We start from the raw sequence: 19,410 nt of genomic DNA on the forward strand, positions 1-19,410 counted from the left end.
TGGAAATGGAATGGGAGTGGAAATGGAATGGGAGTGGAAATGGAATGGGAGTGGAAATGGAATGGGAGTGGAAATGGAATGGGAGTGGAAATGGAATGGGAGTGGAAATGGAATGGGAGTGGAAATGGAGTGGGAGTGGAAATGGAATGGGAGTGGAAATGGAATGGGTGTGGAAATGGAATGGGAGTGGAAATGGAATGGGAGTGGAAATGGAATGGGAGTGGAAATGGAATGGGAGTGGAAATGGAATGGGAGTGGAATGGGAATGGGAGTGGAAATGGAATGGGAGTGGAATGGGAATGGAATGGAAATGGAGTGGAGTGGAGTGGAGTGGAGTGGAGTGGAGTGGAGTGGAATGGAATGGAATGGAATGGAATGGAATGGAATGGAATGGAATGGAATGGAATGGAATGTACCCAAGTAGAATGCAATGGAATGGAATGGAATGGAATGGAATGGAACGGAACGGAACGGAGCGGAACGGAACGGAGCGGAACGGAACGGAACGGAACAGAATGGAATGCAAAGGAATGGAATGGAATGGAATGCAGTGGAATGCAATGGAATGCAGTGGAATGGAAAGGAATGGAATGGAATGGAATGGAATGGAATCTACCTGACTAGAATGGAATGGAATGGAAATGGAATGGGAGTGAAATTGGAGTGGGAGTGGAAATGGAATGGGAGTGGAAATGGAACGGGAGTGGAAATGGAACGGGAGGGGAAATGGAACGGGAGTGGAAATGGAACGGGAGTGGAAATGGAACGGGAGTGGAAATGGAACGGGAGTGGAAATGGAACGGGAGTGGAAATGGAACGGGAGTGGAAATGGAACGGGAGGGGAAATGGAACGGGAGTGGAAATGGAAGGGGAGTGGAAATGGAACGGGAGTGGAAATGGAACGGGAGTGGAAATGGAACGGGAGTGGAAATGGAACGGGAGGGGAAATGGAACGGGAGTGGAAATGGAATGGGAGTGGAAATGGAACGGGAGTGGAATGGGAATGGGAGTGGAAATGGAATGGGAGTGGAAATGGAATGGGAGAGGAAATGGAATGGGAGTGGAATGGGAATGGGAGTGGAAATGGAACGGGAGTGGAAATGGAACGGGAGTGGAAATGGAATGGGAGGGGAAATGGAACGGGAGTGGAAATGGAACGGGAGTGGAAATGGAAGGGGAGTGGAAATGGAATGGAAGAGGAAATGGAATGGGAGTGGAAATGGAATGGGAGTGGAAATGGAATGGGAGTGGAAATGGAACGGGAGTGGAATGGGAATGGGAGTGGAAATGGAATGGGAGTGGAAATGGAATGGGAGTGGAAATGGAACGGGATAGGTTATGGAACGGGAGTGGAAATGGAACGGGAGTGGAAATGGAACGGGACTGGAAATGGAATGGGAGTGGAAATGGAAGGGGAGTGGAAATGGAACGGGAGTGGAAATGGAAGGGGAGTGGAAATGGAACGGGAGTGGAAATGGAAAGGGAGTGGAAATGGAACGGGAGTGGAAATGGAAGGGGAGTGGAAATGGAACGGGAGTGGAAATGGAACGGGAGTGGAAATGGAATGGGAGTGGAAATGGAATGGGAGTGGAAATGGAATGGGAGTGGAAATGGAATGGGAGTGGAATTGGAATGGGAGTGGAAATGGAATGGGAGTGGAATGGGAATGGGAGTGGAATTGGAATGGGAGTGGAATGGGAATGGAATGGAAATGGAGTGGAGTGGAGTGGAGTGGAGTGGAGTGGAGTGGAATGGAATGGAGTGCAATGGAATGGAATGGAATGGAATGGAATAGAATGGAATGTACCCAAGTAGAATGCAATGGAATGGAATGGAATGGAATGGAATGGAACGGAACGGAACGGAACGGAACGGAACGGAAAGGAACGGAACAGAATGGAATGCAATGGAATGGAATGGAATGAAATGCAGTGGAATGCAATGGAATGCAGTGGAATGGAAAGGAATGGAATGGAATGGAATGGAATGGAATCTACCTGATTAGAATGGAATGGATGGAAATGGAATGGGAGTGGAAATGGAATGGGAGTGGAAATGGAATGGGAGTGGAAATGGAATGGGAGTGGAAATGGAATGGGTGTGGAAATGGAATGGGAGTGGAAATGGAATGGGAGTGGAAATGGAATGGGAGTGGAAATGGAATGGGAGTGGAAATGGAATGGGAGTGGAAATGGAATGGGAGTGGAAATGGAATGGGAGTGGAAATGGAATGGGAGTGGAAATGGAATGGGAGTGGAAATGGAATGGGAGTGGAAATGGAATGGGAGTGGAAATGGAGTGGGAGTGGAAATGGAATGGGAGTGGAAATGGAATGGGTGTGGAAATGGAATGGGAGTGGAAATGGAATGGGAGTGGAAATGGAATGGGAGTGGAAATGGAATGGGAGTGGAAATGGAATGGGAGTGGAAATGGAATGGGAGTGGAAATGGAATGGGAGTGGAAATGGAATGGGAGTGGAAATGGAATGGGAGTGGAAATGGAATGGGAGTGGAAATGGAATGGGAGTGGAAATGGAATGGGAGTGGAAATGGAGTGGGAGTGGAAATGGAATGGGAGTGGAAATGGAATGGGTGTGGAAATGGAATGGGAGTGGAAATGGAATGGGAGTGGAAATGGAATGGGAGTGGAAATGGAATGGGAGTGGAAATGGAATGGGAGTGGAATGGGAATGGGAGTGGAAATGGAATGGGAGTAGAATGGGAATGGAATGGAAATGGAGTGGAGTGGAGTGGAGTGGAGTGGAGTGGAGTGGAGTGGAATGGAATGGAATGGAATGGAATGGAATGGAATGGAATGGAATGGAATGGAATGGAATGTACCCAAGTAGAATGCAATGGAATGGAATGGAATGGAATGGAATGGAACGGAACGGAACGGAGCGGAACGGAACGGAACGGAACAGAATGGAATGCAAAGGAATGGAATGGAATGGAATGCAGTGGAATGCAATGGAATGCAGTGGAATGGAAAGGAATGGAATGGAATGGAATGGAATGGAATCTACCTGATTAGAATGGAATGGATGGAAATGGAATGGGAGTGGAAATGGAATGGGAGTGGAAATGGAATGGGAGTGGAAATGGAATGGGAGTGGAAATGGAATGGGTGTGGAAATGGAATGGGAGTGGAAATGGAATGGGAGTGGAAATGGAATGGGAGTGGAAATGGAATGGGAGTGGAAATGGAATGGGAGTGGAAATGGAATGGGAGTGGAAATGGAATGGGAGTGGAAATGGAATGGGAGTGGAAATGGAATGGGAGTGGAAATGGAATGGGAGTGGAAATGGAATGGGAGTGGAAATGGAGTGGGAGTGGAAATGGAATGGGAGTGGAAATGGAATGGGTGTGGAAATGGAATGGGAGTGGAAATGGAATGGGAGTGGAAATGGAATGGGAGTGGAAATGGAATGGGAGTGGAAATGGAATGGGAGTGGAAATGGAATGGGAGTGGAAATGGAATGGGAGTGGAAATGGAATGGGAGTGGAAATGGAATGGGAGTGGAAATGGAATGGGAGTGGAAATGGAATGGGAGTGGAAATTGAATGGGAGTGGAAATGGAGTGGGAGTGGAAATGGAATGGGAGTGGAAATGGAATGGGTGTGGAAATGGAATGGGAGTGGAAATGGAATGGGAGTGGAAATGGAATGGGAGTGGAAATGGAATGGGAGTGGAAATGGAATGGGAGTGGAATGGGAATGGGAGTGGAAATGGAATGGGAGTAGAATGGGAATGGAATGGAAATGGAGTGGAGTGGAGTGGAGTGGAGTGGAGTGGAGTGGAGTGGAATGGAATGGAATGGAATGGAATGGAATGGAATGGAATGGAATGGAATGGAATGGAATGGAATGTACCCAAGTAGAATGCAATGGAATGGAATGGAATGGAATGGAATGGAACGGAACGGAACCGAGCGGAACGGAACGGAACGGAACAGAATGGAATGCAAAGGAATGGAATGCAATGGAATGCAGTGGAATGCAATGGAATGCAGTGGAATGGAAAGGAATGGAATGGAATGGAATGGAATGGAATCTACCTGACTAGAATGGAATGGAATGGAAATGGAATGGGAGTGAAATTGGAGTGGGAGTGGAAATGGAATGGGAGTGGAAATGGAACGGGAGTGGAAATGGAACGGGAGGGGAAATGGAACGGGAGTGGAAATGGAACGGGAGTGGAAATGGAACGGGAGTGGAAATGGAACGGGAGTGGAAATGGAACGGGAGTGGAAATGGAACGGGAGTGGAAATGGAACGGGAGGGGAAATGGAACGGGAGTGGAAATGGAAGGGGAGTGGAAATGGAACGGGAGTGGAAATGGAACGGGAGTGGAAATGGAACGGGAGTGGAAATGGAATGGGAGGGGAAATGGAACGGGAGTGGAAATGGAACGGGAGTGGAAATGGAATGGGAGGGGAAATGGAACGGGAGTGGAAATGGAATGGGAGTGGAAATGGAACGGGAGTGGAATGGGAATGGGAGTGGAAATGGAATGGGAGTGGAAATGGAATGGGAGAGGAAATGGAATGGGAGTGGAATGGGAATGGGAGTGGAAATGGAACGGGAGTGGAAATGGAACGGGAGTGGAAATGGAATGGGAGGGGAAATGGAACGGGAGTGGAAATGGAACGGGAGTGGAAATGGAATGGGAGGGGAAATGGAACGGGAGTGGAAATGGAATGGGAGTGGAAATGGAACGGGAGTGGAATGGGAATGGGAGTGGAAATGGAATGGGAGTGGAAATGGAATGGGAGAGGAAATGGAATGGGAGTGGAATGGGAATGGGAGTGGAAATGGAACGGGAGTGGAAATGGAACGGGAGTGGAAATGGAATGGGAGGGGAAATGGAACGGGAGTGGAAATGGAATGGGAGTGGAAATGGAATGGGAGTGGAATGGGAATGGGAGTGGAAATGGAATGGGAGTGGAAATGGAATGGGAGAGGAAATGGAACGGGAGTGGAAATGGAATGGGAGTGGAAATGGAATGGGAGTGGAAATGGAACGGGATAGGATATGGAACGGGAGTGGAAATGGAACGGGAGTGGAAATGGAACGGGAGTGGAAATGGAATGGGAGTGGAAATGGAATGGGAGTGGAAATGGAATGGGAGTGGAAATGGAATGGGAGTGGAAATGGAATGGGAGTGGAAATGGAATGGGAGTGGAAATGGAGTGGGAGTGGAAATGGAATGGGAGTGGAAATGGAATGGGTGTGGAAATGGAATGGGAGTGGAAATGGAATGGGAGTGGAAATGGAATGGGAGTGGAAATGGAATGGGAGTGGAAATGGAATGGGAGTGGAATGGGAATGGGAGTGGAAATGGAATGGGAGTAGAATGGGAATGGAATGGAAATGGAGTGGAGTGGAGTGGAGTGGAGTGGAGTGGAGTGGAGTGGAATGGAATGGAATGGAATGGAATGGAATGGAATGGAATGGAATGGAATGGAATGGAATGTACCCAAGTAGAATGCAATGGAATGGAATGGAATGGAATGGAATGGAACGGAACGGAACGGAGCGGAACGGAACGGAACGGAACAGAATGGAATGCAAAGGAATGGAATGGAATGGAATGCAGTGGAATGCAATGGAATGCAGTGGAATGGAAAGGAATGGAATGGAATGGAATGGAATGGAATCTACCTGATTAGAATGGAATGGATGGAAATGGAATGGGAGTGGAAATGGAATGGGAGTGGAAATGGAATGGGAGTGGAAATGGAATGGGAGTGGAAATGGAATGGGTGTGGAAATGGAATGGGAGTGGAAATGGAATGGGAGTGGAAATGGAATGGGAGTGGAAATGGAATGGGAGTGGAAATGGAATGGGAGTGGAAATGGAATGGGAGTGGAAATGGAATGGGAGTGGAAATGGAATGGGAGTGGAAATGGAATGGGAGTGGAAATGGAATGGGAGTGGAAATGGAATGGGAGTGGAAATGGAGTGGGAGTGGAAATGGAATGGGAGTGGAAATGGAATGGGTGTGGAAATGGAATGGGAGTGGAAATGGAATGGGAGTGGAAATGGAATGGGAGTGGAAATGGAATGGGAGTGGAAATGGAATGGGAGTGGAAATGGAATGGGAGTGGAAATGGAATGGGAGTGGAAATGGAATGGGAGTGGAAATGGAATGGGAGTGGAAATGGAATGGGAGTGGAAATGGAATGGGAGTGGAAATTGAATGGGAGTGGAAATGGAGTGGGAGTGGAAATGGAATGGGAGTGGAAATGGAATGGGTGTGGAAATGGAATGGGAGTGGAAATGGAATGGGAGTGGAAATGGAATGGGAGTGGAAATGGAATGGGAGTGGAAATGGAATGGGAGTGGAATGGGAATGGGAGTGGAAATGGAATGGGAGTAGAATGGGAATGGAATGGAAATGGAGTGGAGTGGAGTGGAGTGGAGTGGAGTGGAGTGGAGTGGAATGGAATGGAATGGAATGGAATGGAATGGAATGGAATGGAATGGAATGGAATGGAATGGAATGTACCCAAGTAGAATGCAATGGAATGGAATGGAATGGAATGGAATGGAACGGAACGGAACCGAGCGGAACGGAACGGAACGGAACAGAATGGAATGCAAAGGAATGGAATGCAATGGAATGCAGTGGAATGCAATGGAATGCAGTGGAATGGAAAGGAATGGAATGGAATGGAATGGAATGGAATCTACCTGACTAGAATGGAATGGAATGGAAATGGAATGGGAGTGAAATTGGAGTGGGAGTGGAAATGGAATGGGAGTGGAAATGGAACGGGAGTGGAAATGGAACGGGAGGGGAAATGGAACGGGAGTGGAAATGGAACGGGAGTGGAAATGGAACGGGAGTGGAAATGGAACGGGAGTGGAAATGGAACGGGAGTGGAAATGGAACGGGAGTGGAAATGGAACGGGAGGGGAAATGGAACGGGAGTGGAAATGGAAGGGGAGTGGAAATGGAACGGGAGTGGAAATGGAACGGGAGTGGAAATGGAACGGGAGTGGAAATGGAATGGGAGGGGAAATGGAACGGGAGTGGAAATGGAACGGGAGTGGAAATGGAATGGGAGGGGAAATGGAACGGGAGTGGAAATGGAATGGGAGTGGAAATGGAACGGGAGTGGAATGGGAATGGGAGTGGAAATGGAATGGGAGTGGAAATGGAATGGGAGAGGAAATGGAATGGGAGTGGAATGGGAATGGGAGTGGAAATGGAACGGGAGTGGAAATGGAACGGGAGTGGAAATGGAATGGGAGGGGAAATGGAACGGGAGTGGAAATGGAACGGGAGTGGAAATGGAATGGGAGGGGAAATGGAACGGGAGTGGAAATGGAATGGGAGTGGAAATGGAACGGGAGTGGAATGGGAATGGGAGTGGAAATGGAATGGGAGTGGAAATGGAATGGGAGAGGAAATGGAATGGGAGTGGAATGGGAATGGGAGTGGAAATGGAACGGGAGTGGAAATGGAACGGGAGTGGAAATGGAATGGGAGGGGAAATGGAACGGGAGTGGAAATGGAATGGGAGTGGAAATGGAATGGGAGTGGAATGGGAATGGGAGTGGAAATGGAATGGGAGTGGAAATGGAATGGGAGAGGAAATGGAACGGGAGTGGAAATGGAATGGGAGTGGAAATGGAATGGGAGTGGAAATGGAACGGGATAGGATATGGAACGGGAGTGGAAATGGAACGGGAGTGGAAATGGAACGGGAGTGGAAATGGAATGGGAGTGGAAATGGAAGGGGAGTGGAAATGGAACGGGAGTGGAAATGGAAGGGGAGTGGAAATGGAACGGGAGTGGAAATGGAAAGGGAGTGGAAATGGAACGGGAGTGGAAATGGAACGGGAGTGGAAATGGAACGGGAGTGGAAATGGAAAGGGAGTGGAAATGGAACGGGAGTGGAAATGGAACGGGAGTGGAAATGGAACGGGAGTGGAAATGGAACGGGAGTGGAAATGGAACGGGAGTGGAAATGGAACGGGAGTGGAAATGGAACGGGAGTGGAAATGGAACGGGAGTGGAAATGGAACGGGAGTGGAAATGGAACGGGAGTGGAAATGGAACGGGAGTGGAAATGGAACGGGAGTGGAAATGGAATGGGAGTGGAAATGGAATGGGAGAGGAAATGGAATGGGAGTGGAAATGGAACGGGAGTGGAAATGGAACGTGAGTGGAAATGGAACGGGAGTGGAAATGGAACGGGAGTGGAAATGGAACGGGAGTGGAAATGGAAGGGGAGTGGAAATGGAACGGGAGTGGAAATGGAACGGGAGTGGAAATGGAATGGGAGGGGAAATGGAACGGGAGTGGAAATGGAATGGGAGTGGAAATGGAATGGGAGTGGAATGGGAATGGGAGTGGAAATGGAATGGGAGTGGAAGTGGAATGGGAGAGGAAGTGGAATGGGAGTGGAAATGGAATGGGAGTGGAAATGGAATGGGAGTGGAAATGGAACGGGAGTGGAATGGGAATGGGAGTGGAAATGGAATGGGAGTGGAAATGGAATGGGAGTGGAAATGGAACGGGATAGGTTATGGAACGGGAGTGGAAATGGAACGGGAGTGGAAATGGAAGGGGACTGGAAATGGAATGGGAGTGGAAATGGAAGGGGAGTGGAAATGGAACGGGAGTGGAAATGGAAGGGGAGTGGAAATGGAACGGGAGTGGAAATGGAAAGGGAGTGGAAATGGAACGGGAGTGGAAATGGAAGGGGAGTGGAAATGGAACGGGAGTGGAAATGGAACGGGAGTGGAAATGGAATGGGAGTGGAAATGGAATGGGAGTGGAAATGGAATGGGAGTGGAAATGGAATGGGAGTGGAATTGGAATGGGAGTGGAAATAGAATGGGAGTGGAATGGGAATGGGAGTGGAATTGGAATGGGAGTGGAATGGGAATGGAATGGAAATGGAGTGGAGTGGAGTGGAGTGGAGTGGAGTGGAGTGGAATGGAATGGAGTGGAATGGAATGGAATGGAATGGAATGGAATGGAATGGAATAGAATGGAATGTACCCAAGTAGAATGCAATGGAATGGAATGGAATGGAATGGAATGGAACGGAACGGAACGGAACGGAACGGAACGGAAAGGAACGGAACAGAATGGAATGCAATGGAATGGAATGGAATGAAATGCAGTGGAATGCAATGGAATGCAGTGGAATGGAAAGGAATGGAATGGAATGGAATGGAATGGAATCTACCTGATTAGAATGGAATGGATGGAAATGGAATGGGAGTGGAAATGGAATGGGAGTGGAAATGGAATGGGAGTGGAAATGGAATGGGAGTGGAAATGGAATGGGAGTGGAAATGGAATGGGAGTGGAAATGGAATGGGAGTGGAAATGGAGTGGGAGTGGAAATGGAATGGGAGTGGAAATGGAATGGGTGTGGAAATGGAATGGGAGTGGAAATGGAATGGGAGTGGAAATGGAATGGGAGTGGAAATGGAATGGGAGTGGAAATGGAATGGGAGTGGAATGGGAATGGGAGTGGAAATGGAATGGGAGTGGAATGGGAATGGAATGGAAATGGAGTGGAGTGGAGTGGAGTGGAGTGGAGTGGAGTGGAGTGGAATGGAATGGAATGGAATGGAATGGAATGGAATGGAATGGAATGGAATGGAATGGAATGTACCCAAGTAGAATGCAATGGAATGGAATGGAATGGAATGGAATGGAACGGAACGGAACGGAGCGGAACGGAACGGAGCGGAACGGAACGGAACGGAACAGAATGGAATGCAAAGGAATGGAATGGAATGGAATGCAGTGGAATGCAATGGAATGCAGTGGAATGGAAAGGAATGGAATGGAATGGAATGGAATGGAATCTACCTGACTAGAATGGAATGGAATGGAAATGGAATGGGAGTGAAATTGGAGTGGGAGTGGAAATGGAATGGGAGTGGAAATGGAACGGGAGTGGAAATGGAACGGGAGGGGAAATGGAACGGGAGTGGAAATGGAACGGGAGTGGAAATGGAACGGGAGTGGAAATGGAACGGGAGTGGAAATGGAACGGGAGTGGAAATGGAACGGGAGTGGAAATGGAACGGGAGGGGAAATGGAACGGGAGTGGAAATGGAAGGGGAGTGGAAATGGAACGGGAGTGGAAATGGAACGGGAGTGGAAATTTAACGGGAGTGGAAATGGAATGGGAGGGGAAATGGAACGGGAGTGGAAATGGAATGGGAGTGGAAATGGAACGGGAGTGGAATGGGAATGGGAGTGGAAATGGAATGGGAGTGGAAATGGAATGGGAGAGGAAATGGAATGGGAGTGGAATGGGAATGGGAGTGGAAATGGAACGGGAGTGGAAATGGAACGGGAGTGGAAATGGAATGGGAGGGGAAATGGAACGGGAGTGGAAATGGAACGGGAGTGGAAATGGAAGGGGAGTGGAAATGGAATGGAAGAGGAAATGGAATGGGAGTGGAAATGGAATGGGAGTGGAAATGGAATGGGAGTGGAAATGGAACGGGAGTGGAATGGGAATGGGAGTGGAAATGGAATGGGAGTGGAAATGGAATGGGAGTGGAAATGGAACGGGATAGGTTTTGGAACGGGAGTGGAAATGGAACGGGAGTGGAAATGGAACGGGACTGGAAATGGAATGGGAGTGGAAATGGAAGGGGAGTGGAAATGGAACGGGAGTGGAAATGGAAGGGGAGTGGAAATGGAACGGGAGTGGAAATGGAAAGGGAGTGGAAATGGAACGGGAGTGGAAATGGAAGGGGAGTGGAAATGGAACGGGAGTGGAAATGGAACGGGAGTGGAAATGGAATGGGAGTGGAAATGGAATGGGAGTGGAAATGGAATGGGAGTGGAAATGGAATGGGAGTGGAATTGGAATGGGAGTGGAAATGGAATGGGAGTGGAATGGGAATGGGAGTGGAATTGGAATGGGAGTGGAATGGGAATGGAATGGAAATGGAGTGGAGTGGAGTGGAGTGGAGTGGAGTGGAGTGGAATGGAATGGAGTGGAATGGAATGGAATGGAATGGAATGGAATAGAATGGAATGTACCCAAGTAGAATGCAATGGAATGGAATGGAATGGAATGGAATGGAACGGAACGGAACGGAACGGAACGGAACGGAAAGGAACGGAACAGAATGGAATGCAATGGAATGGAATGGAATGAAATGCAGTGGAATGCAATGGAATGCAGTGGAATGGAAAGGAATGGAATGGAATGGAATGGAATGGAATCTACCTGATTAGAATGGAATGGATGGAAATGGAATGGGAGTGGAAATGGAATGGGAGTGGAAATGGAATGGGAGTGGAAATGGAATGGGAGTGGAAATGGAATGGGTGTGGAAATGGAATGGGAGTGGAAATGGAATGGGAGTGGAAATGGAATGGGAGTGGAAATGGAATGGGAGTGGAAATGGAATGGGAGTGGAAATGGAATGGGAGTGGAAATGGAATGGGAGTGGAAATGGAATGGGAGTGGAAATGGAATGGGAGTGGAAATGGAATGGGAGTGGAAATGGAATGGGAGTGGAAATGGAGTGGGAGTGGAAATGGAATGGGAGTGGAAATGGAATGGGTGTGGAAATGGAATGGGAGTGGAAATGGAATGGGAGTGGAAATGGAATGGGAGTGGAAATGGAATGGGAGTGGAAATGGAATGGGAGTGGAAATGGAATGGGAGTGGAAATGGAATGGGAGTGGAAATGGAATGGGAGTGGAAATGGAATGGGAGTGGAAATGGAATGGGAGTGGAAATGGAGTGGGAGTGGAAATGGAATGGGAGTGGAAATGGAATGGGTGTGGAAATGGAATGGGAGTGGAAATGGAATGGGAGTGGAAATGGAATGGGAGTGGAAATGGAATGGGAGTGGAAATGGAATGGGAGTGGAATGGGAATGGGAGTGGAAATGGAATGGGAGTAGAATGGGAATGGAATGGAAATGGAGTGGAGTGGAGTGGAGTGGAGTGGAGTGGAGTGGAGTGGAATGGAATGGAATGGAATGGAATGGAATGGAATGGAATGGAATGGAATGGAATGGAATGTACCCAAGTAGAATGCAATGGAATGGAATGGAATGGAATGGAATGGAACGGAACGGAACGGAGCGGAACGGAACGGAACGGAACAGAATGGAATGCAAAGGAATGGAATGGAATGGAATGCAGTGGAATGCAATGGAATGCAGTGGAATGGAAAGGAATGGAATGGAATGGAATGGAATGGAATCTACCTGATTAGAATGGAATGGATGGAAATGGAATGGGAGTGGAAATGGAATGGGAGTGGAAATGGAATGGGAGTGGAAATGGAATGGGAGTGGAAATGGAATGGGTGTGGAAATGGAATGGGAGTGGAAATGGAATGGGAGTGGAAATGGAATGGGAGTGGAAATGGAATGGGAGTGGAAATGGAATGGGAGTGGAAATGGAATGGGAGTGGAAATGGAATGGGAGTGGAAATGGAATGGGAGTGGAAATGGAATGGGAGTGGAAATGGAATGGGAGTGGAAATGGAATGGGAGTGGAAATGGAGTGGGAGTGGAAATGGAATGGGAGTGGAAATGGAATGGGTGTGGAAATGGAATGGGAGTGGAAATGGAATGGGAGTGGAAATGGAATGGGAGTGGAAATGGAATGGGAGTGGAAATGGAATGGGAGTGGAAATGGAATGGGAGTGGAAATGGAATGGGAGTGGAAATGGAATGGGAGTGGAAATGGAATGGGAGTGGAAATGGAATGGGAGTGGAAATGGAATGGGAGTGGAAATTGAATGGGAGTGGAAATGGAGTGGGAGTGGAAATGGAATGGGAGTGGAAATGGAATGGGTGTGGAAATGGAATGGGAGTGGAAATGGAATGGGAGTGGAAATGGAATGGGAGTGGAAATGGAATGGGAGTGGAAATGGAATGGGAGTGGAATGGGAATGGGAGTGGAAATGGAATGGGAGTAGAATGGGAATGGAATGGAAATGGAGTGGAGTGGAGTGGAGTGGAGTGGAGTGGAGTGGAGTGGAATGGAATGGAATGGAATGGAATGGAATGGAATGGAATGGAATGGAATGGAATGGAATGTACCCAAGTAGAATGCAATGGAATGGAATGGAATGGAATGGAATGGAACGGAACGGAACCGAGCGGAACGGAACGGAACGGAATAGAATGGAATGCAAAGGAATGGAATGCAATGGAATGCAGTGGAATGCAATGGAATGCAGTGGAATGGAAAGGAATGGAATGGAATGGAATGGAATGGAATCTACCTGACTAGAATGGAATGGAATGGAAATGGAATGGGAGTGAAATTGGAGTGGGAGTGGAAATGGAATGGGAGTGGAAATGGAACGGGAGTGGAAATGGAACGGGAGGGGAAATGGAACGGGAGTGGAAATGGAACGGGAGTGGAAATGGAACGGGAGTGGAAATGGAACGGGAGTGGAAATGGAACGGGAGTGGAAATGGAACGGGAGTGGAAATGGAACGGGAGGGGAAATGGAACGGGAGTGGAAATGGAAGGGGAGTGGAAATGGAACGGGAGTGGAAATGGAACGGGAGTGGAAATGGAACGGGAGTGGAAATGGAATGGGAGGGGAAATGGAACGGGAGTGGAAATGGAACGGGAGTGGAAATGGAATGGGAGGGGAAATGGAACGGGAGTGGAAATGGAATGGGAGTGGAAATGGAACGGGAGTGGAATGGGAATGGGAGTGGAAATGGAATGGGAGTGGAAATGGAATGGGAGAGGAAATGGAATGGGAGTGGAATGGGAATGGGAGTGGAAATGGAACGGGAGTGGAAATGGAACGGGAGTGGAAATGGAATGGGAGGGGAAATGGAACGGGAGTGGAAATGGAACGGGAGTGGAAATGGAATGGGAGGGGAAATGGAACGGGAGTGGAAATGGAATGGGAGTGGAAATGGAACGGGAGTGGAATGGGAATGGGAGTGGAAATGGAATGGGAGTGGAAATGGAATGGGAGAGGAAATGGAATGGGAGTGGAATGGGAATGGGAGTGGAAATGGAACGGGAGTGGAAATGGAACGGGAGTGGAAATGGAATGGGAGGGGAAATGGAACGGGAGTGGAAATGGAATGGGAGTGGAAATGGAATGGGAGTGGAATGGGAATGGGAGTGGAAATGGAATGGGAGTGGAAATGGAATGGGAGAGGAAATGGAACGGGAGTGGAAATGGAATGGGAGTGGAAATGGAATGGGAGTGGAAATGGAACGGGATAGGATATGGAACGGGAGTGGAAATGGAACGGGAGTGGAAATGGAACGGGAGTGGAAATGGAATGGGAGTGGAAATGGAAGGGGAGTGGAAATGGAACGGGAGTGGAAATGGAAGGGGAGTGGAAATGGAACGGGAGTGGAAATGGAAAGGGAGTGGAAATGGAACGGGAGTGGAAATGGAACGGGAGTGGAAATGGAACGGGAGTGGAAATGGAAAGGGAGTGGAAATGGAACGGGAGTGGAAATGGAACGGGAGTGGAAATGGAACGGGAGTGGAAATGGAACGGGAGTGGAAATGGAACGGGAGTGGAAATGGAACGGGAGTGGAAATGGAACGGGAGTGGAAATGGAACGGGAGTGGAAATGGAACGGGAGTGGAAATGGAACGGGAGTGGAAATGGAACGGGAGTGGAAATGGAATGGGAGTGGAAATGGAACGGGAGTGGAAATGGAACGGGAGTGGAAATGGAATGGGAGGGGAAATGGAACGGGAGTGGAAATGGAATGGGAGTGGAAATGGAATGGGAGTGGAATGGGAATGGGAGTGGAAATGGAATGGGAGTGGAAATGGAATGGGAGAGGAAATGGAATGGGAGTGGAAATGGAATGGGAGTGGAAATGGAGTGGGAGTGGAAATGGAATGGGAGTGGAAATGGAATGGGAGTGGAAATGGAACGGGAGTGGAATGGGAATGGGAGTGGAAATGGAATGGGAGTGGAAATGGAATGGGAGTGGAAATGGAACGGGATAGGTTATGGAACGGGAGTGGAAATGGAACGGGAGTGGAAATGGAACGGGACTGGAAATGGAATGGGAGTGGAAATGGAAGGGGAGTGGAAATGGAACGGGAGTGGAAATGGAAGGGGAGTGGAAATGGAACGGGAGTGGAAATGGAAAGGGAGTGGAAATGGAACGGGAGTGGAAATGGAAGGGGAGTGGAAATGGAACGGGAGTGGAAATGGAACGGGAGTGGAAATGGAATGGGAGTGGAAATGGAATGGGAGTGGAAATGGAATGGGAGTGGAAATGGAATGGGAGTGGAATTGGAATGGGAGTGGAAATGGAATGGGAGTGGAATGGGTATGGGAGTGGAATTGGAATGGGAGTGGAATGGGAATGGAATGGAAATGGAGTGGAGTGGAGTGGAGTGGAGTGGAGTGGAATGGAATGGAGTGGAATGGAATGGAATGGAATGGAATGGAATAGAATGGAATGTACCCAAGTAGAATGCAATGGAATGGAATGGAATGGAATGGAATGGAACGGAACGGAACGGAACGGAACGGAACGGAAAGGAACGGAACAGAATGGAATGCAATGGAATGGAATGGAATGAAATGCAGTGGAATGCAATGGAATGCAGTGGAATGGAAAGGAATGGAATGGAATGGAATGGAATGGAATCTACCTGATTAGAATGGAATGGATGGAAATGGAATGGGAGTGGAAATGGAATGGGAGTGGAAATGGAATGGGAGTGGAAATGGAATGGGAGTGGAAATGGAATGGGAGTGGAAATGGAATGGGAGTGGAAATGGAATGGGAGTGGAAATGGAATGGGAGTGGAAATGGAATGGGAGTGGAAATGGAGTGGGAGTGGAAATGGAATGGGAGTGGAAATGGAATGGGTGTGGAAATGGAATGGGAGTGGAAATGGAATGGGAGTGGAAATGGAATGGGAGTGGAAATGGAATGGGAGTGGAAATGGAATGGGAGTGGAATGGGAATGGGAGTGGAAATGGAATGGGAGTGGAATGGGAATGGAATGGAAATGGAGTGGAGTGGAGTGGAGTGGAGTGGAGTGGAGTGGAGTGGAATGGAATGGAATGGAATGGAATGGAATGGAATGGAATGGAATGGAATGGAATGTACCAAAGTAGAATGCAATGGAATGGAATGGAATGGAATGGAATGGAACGGAACGGAACGGAGCGGAACGGAACGGAACGGAACAGAATGGAATGCAAAGGAATGGAATGGAATGGAATGCAGTGGAATGCAACGGAATGCAGTGGAATGGAAAGGAATGGAATGGAATGGAATGGAATGGAATCTACCTGACTAGAATGGAATGGAATGGAAATGGAATGGGAGTGAAATTGGAGTGGGAGTGGAAATGGAACGGGAGTGGAAATGGAACGGGAGTGGAAATGGAACGGGAGGGGAAATGGAACGGGAGTGGAAATGGAACGGGAGTGGAAATGGAACGGGAGTGGAAATGGAACGGGAGTGGAAATGGAACGGGAGTGGAAATGGAACGGGAGTGGAAATGGAACGGGAGGGGAAATGGAACGGGAGTGGAAATGGAATGGGAGGGGAAATGGAACGGGAGTGGAAATGGAATGGGAGTGGAAATGGAACGGGAGTGGAAATGGAATGGGAGGGGAAATGGAATGGGAGTGGAAATGGAATGGGAGAGGAAATGGAATGGGAGTGGAATGGGAATGGGAGTGGAAATGGAACGGGAGTGGAAATGGAACGGGAGTGGAAATGGAATGGGAGGGGAAATGGAACGGGTGTGGAAATGGAATGGGAGTGGAAATGGAATGGGAGTGGAATGGGAATGGGAGTGGAAATGGAATGGGAGTGGAAATGGAATGGGAGAGGAAATGGAATGGGAGTGGAAATGGAATGGGAGTGGAAATGGAATGGGAGTGGAAATGGAACGGGAGTGGAATGGGAATGGGAGTGGAAATGGAATGGGGGTGGAAATGGAATGGGAGTGGAAATGGAACGGGATAGGTTATGGAACGGGAGTGGAAATGGAACGGGAGTGGAAATGGAACGGGACTGGAAATGGAACGGGAGTGGAAATGGAAGGGGAGTGGAAATGGAACGGGAGTGGAAATGGAAGGGGAGTGGAAATGGAACGGGAGTGGAAATGGAAAGGGAGTGGAAATGGAACGGGAGTGGAAATGGAACGGGAGTGGAAATGGAACGGGAGTGGAAATGGAACGGGAGTGGAAATGGAACGGGAGAGGAAATGGAACGGGAGTGGAAATGGAAGGGGAGTGGAAATGGAACGGGAGTGGAAATGGAACGGGAGAGGAAATGGAACGGGAGTGGAAATGGAACGGGAGTGGAAATGGAACGGGAGTGGAAATGGAACGGGAGAGGAAATGGAACGGGAGTGGAAATGGAACGGGAGTGGAAATGGAACGGGAGTGGAAATGGAACGGGAGTGGAAATGGAACGGGAGTGGAAATGGAACGGGAGTGGAAATGGAACGGGAGTGGAAATGGAACGGGAGTGGAAATGGAACGGGAGTGGAAATGGAAGGGGAGTGGAAATGGAACGGGAGTGGAAATGGAATGGGAGTGGAAATGGAATGGGAGTGGAAATGGAACGGGAGTGGAATGGGAATGGAATGGAAATGGAGTGGAGTGGAGTGGAGTGGAGTGGAGTGGAGTGGAATGGAATGGAATGGAATGGAATGGAATGGAATGGAATGGAATGGAATGGAATGGAATGGAATGGAATGGAATGGAATGGAATGGAATGGAATGGAATGGAATGTACCCAAGTAGAATGCAATGGAATGGAATGGAATGGAATGGAATGGAACGGAAAGGAATGGAAGGGAACGGAACGGAATGGAACGGAACAGAATGGAATGCAATGGAATGGAATGGAATGGAATGCAGTGCAATGCAATGGAATGCAGTGGAATGGAAAGGAATGGAATGGAATGGAATGGAATGGAATCTACCTGACTAGAATGGAATGGAATGGAAATGGAATGGGAGTGGAAATGGAATGGGAGTGGAAATGCAATGGGAGTGGAAATGGAACGGGAGTGGAAATGGAAGGGGAGTGGAAATGGAAATGGAGTGGAAATGGAACGGGAGTGGAAATGGAACGGGAGTGGAAATGGAAGGGGAGTGGAAATGGAACGGGAGTGGAAATGGAACGGGAGTGGAAATGGAACGGGAGTGGAAATGGAACGGGAGTGGAAATGGAACGGGAGTGGAAATGGAACGGGAGTGGAAATGGAACGGGAGTGGAAATGGAACGGGAGTGGAAATGGAACGGGAGTGGAAATGGAACGGGAGTGGAAATGGAACGGGAGTGGAAATGGAACGGGAGTGGAACTGGAATGTGAGTGGAAATGGAATGGGAGTGGAAATGGAATGGGAGTGGAAATGGAATGGGAGTGGAAATGGAATGGGAGTGGAATGGGAATGGGAGTGGAAATGGAATGGGAGTGGAATGGGAATGGAATGGAAATGGAGTGGAGTGGAGTGGAGTGGAGTGGAGTGGAGTGGAATGGAATGGAATGGAATGGAATGGAATGGAATGGAATGGAATGGAATGGAATGGAATGTACCCAAGTAGAATGCAATGGAATGGAATGGAATGGGATGCAATGGAACGGAACGGAACGGAACGGAACGGAACGGAACAGAATGGGATGCAATGGAATGGAATGCAGTGGAATGCAATGGAATGCAGTGGAATGGAAAGGAATGGAATGGAATGGAATCTACCTGACTAGAATGGAATGGAATGGAAATGGAATGGGAGTGGAAATGGAATGGGAGTGGAAACGGAATGGGAGTGGAAATGGAATGGGAGTGGAAATGGAATGGGAGTGGAAATGGAATGGGAGTGGAAACGGAATGGGAGTGGAAATGGAATGGGAGTGGAAATGGAATGGGAGTGGAAATGGAGTGGGAGTGGAAATGGAATGGGATTGGAAATGGAATGGGAGTGGAAATGGAATGGGAGTGGAAATGGAATGGGAGTGGAAATGGAATGGGAGTGGAAATGGAATGGGAGTGGAAATGGAATGGGAGTGGAATGGGAATGGGAGTGGAAATGGAATGGGAGTGGAATGGGAATGGAATGGAAATGGAGTGGAGTGGAGTGGAGTGGAGTGGAGTGGAGTGGAATGGAATGGAATGGAATGGAATGGAATGGAATGGAATGCAGTGGAATGCAATGGAATGCAGTGGAATGGAAAAGAATGGAATGGAATGGAATGGAATGGAATCTACCTGACTAGAATGGAATGGAATGGAAATGGAATGGGAGTGGAAATGGAAAGGGAGTGGAAATGGAATGGGAGTGGAAATGGAATGGGAGTGGAAATGGAAGGGGAGTGGAAATGGAAGGGGAGTGGAAATGGAACGGGAGTGGAAATGGAACGGGAGTGGACATGGAACGGGAGTGGAAATGGAACGGGAGTGG

This window comes from Gorilla gorilla, chromosome 12 (assembly GCF_029281585.2).
Source record: "Gorilla gorilla gorilla isolate KB3781 chromosome 12, NHGRI_mGorGor1-v2.1_pri, whole genome shotgun sequence".
NCBI lineage: Eukaryota > Metazoa > Chordata > Mammalia > Primates > Hominidae > Gorilla > Gorilla gorilla.